Source organism: Gadus chalcogrammus, unplaced genomic scaffold (assembly GCF_026213295.1).
Source record: "Gadus chalcogrammus isolate NIFS_2021 unplaced genomic scaffold, NIFS_Gcha_1.0 GACHA037, whole genome shotgun sequence".
Taxonomy (NCBI): domain Eukaryota; kingdom Metazoa; phylum Chordata; class Actinopteri; order Gadiformes; family Gadidae; genus Gadus; species Gadus chalcogrammus.
In genome coordinates, this window is record NW_026613472.1 from 55,128 (window position 1) to 61,436 (window position 6,309).

The 6,309-nt window shown below is 50.5% G+C and overlaps 1 long non-coding RNA gene across 1 annotated transcript; it reads left to right on the top strand.

Moving 5' to 3' along the window:
* Nucleotides 1–3,692: 3,692 nt before the first annotated feature.
* On the top strand, nucleotides 3,693–6,244 carry LOC130377998 (uncharacterized). Its single transcript, XR_008894442.1, has 6 exons — nucleotides 3,693–4,029; nucleotides 4,168–4,352; nucleotides 4,597–4,879; nucleotides 4,983–5,219; nucleotides 5,333–5,603; nucleotides 5,717–6,244. It is a non-coding gene; the product is annotated as an uncharacterized LOC130377998 (long non-coding RNA).
* The last annotated feature ends 65 nt before the right edge of the window (nucleotides 6,245–6,309 follow it).

The window sequence follows — 6,309 nt, forward strand, 5'->3', positions numbered from 1 at the left end:
TCCCATGCACCGCTCAAAAAAAAAACGCTTCACTTTTAAACTTTAAAATCGAAATTGCAGTACCCAAAAAAACCGCCAGAGGCGCCACATTTTTTGAGCAAGTCCGCTGGGCCTAGACCTATCCCAGGGTGGTCGCCGAATTCCCATGCACCGCTGCGTTCTCGAACTAGCTCAAAAATGCCGTTTTTCAAAAGTGGTAGATGGCTCTAACCCTAACCCTAACCCTAACCCTAACCCTAACCCTAACCCTAACCCTAACCCTAACCCTAACCCTAAAAAAAAAAGAAAAATGAAAATCCCATTTTCTATACCAAAACAAGCGACCAGGTGGCCAAAATTTTGCACAAAGGTCGGCCTCATAAAATCCTACCACCCAACCCCAACCATGATCCCATGCACCTCCCCCTTCTCCCGTGAGGTCGATTTTAAAAGTCGTCCAATGTTAAAACTTGGGGCTCCAAATTGCTCCAAATTTATAGGGTATAAAGAGGGGCCCAAGGGCTACCACTGGCACTATCCCAAATTCCCATGCACCGCTCAAAAAAAAAACGCTTCACTTTTAAACTTTAAAATCGAAATTGCAGTACCCAAAAAAACCGCCAGAGGCGCCACATTTTTTAAGCAAGTCCGCTGGGCCTAGACCTATCCGTGGGTGGTAAAAGAATTCCCATGATCCAATCGGTTCTCGAACTAGCTCAAAAATGCCGTTTTTCAAAAGTGGTAGATGGCTCTTAACCTAACCCTAACCCTAACCCTAACCCTAACCCTAACCCTAACCCTAGATCCATGAGTTGTTTCAATTTACCTAACCCAGTTTCACCTAACCCTAACCCTTAATCTTAATCTTAATCCTAACCTTAACCATTAGCCTTATTCCCTAACCCTAACCCTTGAAAAAAAAAAAAAAAAAAAAAAAAAAAAAATTGGTTTTAAGTTATTTTCTCGGCCTAGGAAGGGGCTAGAAACATAATTCCTGCAGATTCAGGATCGGACCGAGCCCAGCTAAAAAAGGGTAAAAAAAAAAAAAAAAAAAGATTAACTCTCGGCACTCTCCCATGTGCCGCTGCGCGGCACATGGTTGAGTGCCTTCTACTCAACCTAACCCTTAAAAAAAAAAAAAATTGGTTTTAAGTTATTTTCTCGGCCTAGGAAGGGGCTAGAAACATAATTCCTGCAGATTCAGGATCGGACTTAGCCCAGCTAAAAAAGGGTTAGAAAAAAAAAAAAAAAAAAAAAAAAACCCTAACCCAAACAATTTGACCCAGTGAATGGGTCATGACATGACTTGAGCCAACACAGACCACCCGATCGACTACAAGACAACTTCACCAAACCAAGTAAGTGCAATAACAACTTCACCAAACCAAGTAAGTGCAATAACCGCCTCTCCATGCATTGTCAATGGGGGAAATCTGTTTTGGGGGAAATGCAGCCATGGGCGGCGCCATCTTGAAAAAAAATAAATAAAAAATAAAAAAAAATTGAATGAATTTTCAAAATTCGAATTAGAAAAACAACAACAAACTAAATTTGAATTGAATTTTCAAATTTCAAAAAAAAAAAAAAAAAAAAAAAAAAAATTCTAATAAAAAAAAAAATAAAAAAAAAATTGAATGAATTTTCACATTAAAAAAAAAAAAAAAAAAAAGACTCGAAATGGCCTAAAACGTGCTCCTAGACACTTTCTGTGGGAACTTATTTTTTTACTAACAAATTGTCTTGACTCCACACTTAGAAAAAAAAAAAAAGAAAAATGAAAATCCCATTTTCTATACCAAAACAAGCGACCAGGTGGCCAAAATTTTGCACAAAGGTCGGCCTCATAAAATCCTACCACCCAACCCCAACCATGATCCCATGCACCTCCCCCTTCTCCCGTGAGGTCGATTTTAAAAGTCGTCCAATGTTAAAACTTGGGGCTCCAAATTGCTCCAAATTTATAGGGTATAAAGAGGGGCCCAAGGGCTACCACTGGCACTATCCCAAATTCCCATGCACCGCTCAAAAAAAAAAAAACGCTTCACTTTTAAACTTTAAAATCGAAATTGCAGTACCCAAAAAAACCGCCAGAGGCGCCACATTTTTTGAGCAAGTCCGCTGGGCCTAGACCTATCCCAGGGTGGTCGCCGAATTCCCATGCACCGCTGCGTTCTCGAACTAGCTCAAAAATGCCGTTTTTCAAAAGTGGTAGATGGCTCTTAACCTAACCCTAACCCTAACCCTAACCCTAACCCTAACCCTAACCCTAACCCTAACCTCTGTTTTTCTCTTCCCCCTCTCCTCCACGACGCAGCTGTCGGAAGATCTGCGAGGCAGCGGGCCCGAATCCGCCGCCCCTTACGGCAGAGGCCGCTGGGACGTCTTCCCGGGACGAGAGGTAAAGGCATAAAAGCGTCTGCTAAATTCCCTAAACGTAAGCCTCGTGCGTTGCGGCGCCGACTCAAACGCGTCCGACATCACAGCCGCCCGATTGACACGCGTGCTTTTCTCTTCCCGCAGTTCTGTGTCGGGGAAGGGGTCGCGTGACAGCCGATGGGACGCTTTCGTCAGTGAATTCCCCGTGACGATGGGTGCCCTCGCGCCCTCCAAAGAGGACCTCGTCGGTGCCGGGTTTGACGATGAACGGACGGCCTACTTCAAATGGAGGCGCATCCAGTTGGAACAGCGTGTGCGACACGTCGCCGGTAGGCACCGGCTTTGTCTTTGTCAAACAGATACTGTATGCCGTCTGTGAAGAGCCGCCTAGTGTCTCGCTATGGCTGCGTCTCCTTTCCCCATAGCCTGTGCGTCTCACCGACTCGCATACACAACGCCTCACTCGCTCACTCTGTCGCTCACTCCCAGTCTCACCGACTCACTGCCTGCCTCACTGCCTGCCTCACTCGCTAACTCACTGCCTCACTAACTCACTGCCTCACTCTGTTCTTACCAGATTCCTCTGGCAGGCAGCGACCGACGGAGGCCAAGGTGGCAGCCGTCGTAGCCAAGGAGAATTGGAAAACCAATGTCCCCTCCCTCCCGGATGCGCTCAAGGCGTGGGTCTCCCCTTTGAAGGCAGCCATCGAGGACGACGAAGGCGTCCTCAAGTCGGTGGTGGAGCAACGGTGGAAGGGGATAGATTTCAAGGACTATGGAGAACACAAGGGCAGAGGTGAGGGAAGACGGGAAAGCACAGTGCAAACTCTACTGTGATGACTTTGCCTTGGCAGCAAAATAACAGCTGTTTACGTGTTTGTGTTTCTCTCTCGCCCTTCTGTGCAGGCGTCATCGCCACCATGCCGTTCCCCAAGGGGCACGTGATATGCGACTATCACGGGAAGCTCATCCCTGAATCCGAGGGGAAGAGGCTGATGGATGCAATGCAGGAGGGAGTGGTGAGCTACCTCTTTTCATCAGGGGCAGGCTAGGCACCAAGCTGTGCGTCGACTCCCAGAACTTCCCCTGCGAGTGCCACCCTGGAAAGGACACACACGTAAACAGCAAAATAACAGCTGTTTACGTGTTTGTGTTTCTCTCTCGCCCTTCTGTGCAGGCGTCATCGCCACCATGCCGTTCCCCAAGGGGCACGTGATATGCGACTATCACGGGAAGCTCATCCCTGAATCCGAGGGGAAGAGGCTGATGGATGCATGCAGGAGGGAGTGGTGAGCTACCTCTTTTCATCAGGGGCAGGCTAGGCACCAAGCTGTGCGTCGACTCCCAGAAACTTCCCCTGCGAGTGCCACCCTGGAAAAGGACGCCTTTGGGAGGCGCATGAACCACTCGGGCAAGGCGGCCAACGTGAAGCCTGTGGTGTTCCAGCTCAACTTTCCAGACGGAGCCAAAGACACTGTCCTGTTCTTGGCCAAGAGAGACATAGAGGTGAACGAAGAGCTCCTTTTGGACTATGGCGTGAGACGGAGGTCTTTCGGAGCGGAGGGCATGGACCTGCCATGGCTCGATGACTGAAGACGATTCGCGTTGGTTTCATACCATCGCGTTCGTCCCCTTTACGGCAGAGGCCGCTGGGACGTCTTCCCGGGACACGAGGTAAAGGCCTAAAAGCGCTTTGGATAAAAGCGTCTGCTAAATTCCCCTAAACGTAAGCCTCGTGCGTTGCGGCGCCGACTCAAACGCGTCCGACATCACAGCCGCCCGATTGACACGTGTGCTTTTCTCTTCCCGCAGTTCTGTGTCGGGGAAGGGGTCGCGTGACAGCCGATGGGACGCTTTCGTCAGTGAATTCCCCGTGACGATGGGTGCCCTCGCGCCCTCCAAAGAGGACCTCGTCGGTGCCGGGTTTGACGATGAACGGACGGCCTACTTCAAATGGAGGCGCATCCAGTTGGAACAGCGTGTGCGACACGTCGCCGGTAGGCACCGGCTTTGTCTTTGTCAAACAGATACTGTATGCCGTCTGTGAAGAGCCGCCTAGTGTCTCGCTATGGCTGCGTCTCCTTTCCCCATAGCCTGTGCGTCTCACCGACTCGCATACACAACGCCTCACTCGCTCACTCGCTCACTCTGTCGCTCACTCCCAGTCTCACCGACTCACTGCCTGCCTCACTCGCTAACTCACTGCCTCACTAACTCACTGCCTCACTCTGTTCTTACCAGATTCCTCTGGCAGGCAGCGACCGACGGAGGCCAAGGTGGCAGCCGTCGTAGCCAGGGAGAATTGGAAAACCAATGTCCCCTCCCTCCCGGATGTGCTCAAGGCGTGGGTCTCCCCTTTAAAGAACAGGACATGGTGTCTTTGGCTCCGTCTGTAAAGTTCAACTGGAACACCAGCCATGGTTCCGGATGAAGCGTCTCGCCGCTCACTGGTCGACCACCTAGAAAACAAAGGATTCTTTGTCGTCGGTGAACCGTTGCGCCCCGCGCATTGTGCAGTGCCCAGGTTGGTTGCGCTCAGGATTTGATTAGCATTTGAGGGGACTCTTCTTTTTTTTTCCCCATGTCTCAAGTGTACATTGCTTTAATGAATCTGTGATGCATGTCAGCTCTCAGGAGACGGGGCACAGGCCTGAGCACCGGCGTCTGCTGGAGATGGCAGAGGGTCGGTCGGAGGAAGCTTGCCATGGAATCCTAACGGGAGAACGGTTGCCGCATCAGCAGATGACGAGGGTCTCCCCTTTAAAGGCAGCCATCGAGGACGACGAAGGCTGTCCTCAAGTCGGTGGTGGAGCAACGGTGGAAGGGGATCGATTTTAAGGACTTTGGAGAACACGAGGGCAGAGGTGAGGGAAGACGGGAAAAGCGCAGTGCAAACTTTACTGTGATGACTTTGCCTTGGCAGCAAAATAAAGGCTGTTTACGTGTTTGTGTTTCTCTCTCTCGCCCTTCTGTGCAGGCGTCATCGCCACCGTGCCGTTCTCCAAGGGGGACGTGATATGCGGCTATCACGGGAAGCTCATCCCTGAATCCGAGGGGAAGAGGCTGACGAGGACGACGAAGGCTGTCCTCAAGTCTGACGAAGGCTGTCCTCAAGTCGGTGGGGAAGCTCATCCCTGAATCCGAGGGGAAGAGGCTGACGAGGACGACGAAGGCTGTCCTCAAGTCGGTGGTGGAGCAACGGTGGAAGGGGATCGATTTTAAGGACTTTGGAGAACACGAGGGCAGAGGTGAGGGAAGACGGGAAAAGCGCAGTGCAAACTTTACTGTGATGACTTTGCCTTGGCAGCAAAATAAAGGCTGTTTACGTGTTTGTGTTTCTCTCTCTCGCCCTTCTGTGCAGGCGTCATCGCCACCGTGCCGTTCTCCAAGGGGGACGTGATATGCGGCTATCACGGAAAGCTCATCTCTGAATCCGAGGGGAAGAGGCTGATGGATGCAATGCAGGAGGGAGCGATGAGCTACCTCTTCTTCGTCAGGGGCAGGCTAGGCACCGAGCTGTGCGTCGACTCCCACAACTTCCCCTGCGAGCGCCACCCTGGAAAAGGACGCCTTTGGTAGGCGCATGAACCACTCGGGCAAGGCGGCCAACGTGAAGCCTGCGGTGTTCCAGTTGAACTTTACAGACGGAGCCAAAGACACTATGTCCTGTTCTTGGCCCAGAGAAACATAGCTGTCAACGAAGAGCTCCGTTGGGACTATGGTGTGAGACGGGAGGTCTTTCGGAGATGAGGGCATGGACCTGGCATGGCTCGGATGACTGAAACGATTCTCTTTGGTTCATTGTGTTTCTCATTTGTTGTTGCCGGTTATCGCTGTTCTTGTTGTTTGGTGTCATGTTTTTAATAAATGTTTTTGCCACAAAGGACAACGCCTTGAATAGACTGACTTTATTAATCCCCGAAGGATGTGAAATAATTCAAGTCTTCATGTTGC